Below are 1,574 nucleotides of genomic sequence, written 5' to 3' on the forward strand. Positions count from 1 at the left end.
CAGGCTTGGGGACTCGGGCGCCTGGAAAGAGTAGAAATCGGCCAAATAGAGAGATAAGCATGCCAAAAAAAAAAAGCAAGGGAGTTTGTCCGTTGAGAGAACATTTCGCCTCACCCCATTTGTCCGATTTCTACTCTTTCCAGCCGCCTCCCCAAGCCTGGTAGAGGCTAGACTCTCCCTGTCCCACAGAATCTGCTTGGAGATTAGTTTTAGGCCATGCATCGTGGTATGAGCTCTTTACCTTGTCTGCACTTCGAATGAGATATGCTAGGGGACGCAAATGCCTGCTATCACATATTCAGTCTTATGCAATTTGTGTGTGCTCCGTTAGTGGCGCTTTTCAATGTTCGGTAGCCGTATTTTGGCCAATTTTCAAGATGCCAATTTTCCATTTTCTCGACCATTTTATATTGCCTCTCCCACAAGACTACCTTATATTGCCATGTATCGTCTAAAGATAGTAATGCATGGTGATTCCGATTGGGAAATCAGAACGTTTACTCATTGTTCTGGTTTTTTTTTTCTGACACTCAAAATATCCCAACCTGTCGCTAAGAGACAGAGAATTACCGATCTTTCCTCCCAATTACAGTGACCGTTACGCGTAATAGTCGTCCACTATGATTATTTTGGGCCCAAACTGACAAAATGATAACAGGAATATAAATCACCATACATAAGCCTAATAACATCTAAACGCCTGTGATATCAATGTACATTGAATTTAAGGTTATAATCTGCCTTATTTTGGAACTAATGTAACAATAATGGTCTTTCCCGACTCTTCACGCCTTCAAGATACCGCTGATTGGTTGAGACGCGTGTAGGTTCTGCCATATTTGGCACAATGGAGTGCGTTGATTGGTCAAGGAATGACACTCCGTCGACGCTGATTGGCTAGTTTGACTCATTGATAGGTTTCTACTTTCAGCCTTATTCCGTGAGCTATCCCAAAGTTGAGCTGCCTTTTGACAGTAAACATGTGTCATGCCATCTATCAGAAACCCTGCTGTTGCGGCTATTTTGTCTTCTGCTAAAAGATGACTACATGAACCTGCTTGCTGAGAGATCTAGAAACATTTCTGTGAGGGGAGAATCTCGTCCCAAGAGAGAGAGGAGGGGAAAATCTGGTGAGAGGTCGCCTGTCACTGAACCGGGACGTACGGACAGATTTTTGGCGGGAAAATCTAGCAGGAATTTCCTCAGTCGCAGACGATAGAAAAGACATATGTATTATTTTCACCGCGCAGTCGTCTGCTGTGATATTTTCTGACAGAGAAAAGGTGTCAGACGGTGTGGGGAACCTTTTCCTGACCAGAAGACGTGGGCTTTGACAAGGTTTGACAAGCTGGGAGCAAGGCAAGGCGTCGTCTGCAACAGTGTCGGCGCTAAACTTGCACCGCAGGCGTGAGGCGACAAGTTCCAGGTCCCGTTATCAGGTACTGTACACAAACAATGTCGCTCAAGAACAGTCCGTGTACGTGTGGCCAGCATTTCTCTCTAGTTTCCTCTACAACGTGCGGTGGAATTTTACCGCTATAGATTTATCTAATACAAACTCCTGAGGCAAAAAA

Source organism: Branchiostoma belcheri, unplaced genomic scaffold, assembly GCF_001625305.1.
Source record: "Branchiostoma belcheri isolate BF01 breed outbred unplaced genomic scaffold, Haploidv18h27 scaffold50, whole genome shotgun sequence".
Classification (NCBI taxonomy): Eukaryota; Metazoa; Chordata; class Leptocardii; order Amphioxiformes; family Branchiostomatidae; genus Branchiostoma; species Branchiostoma belcheri.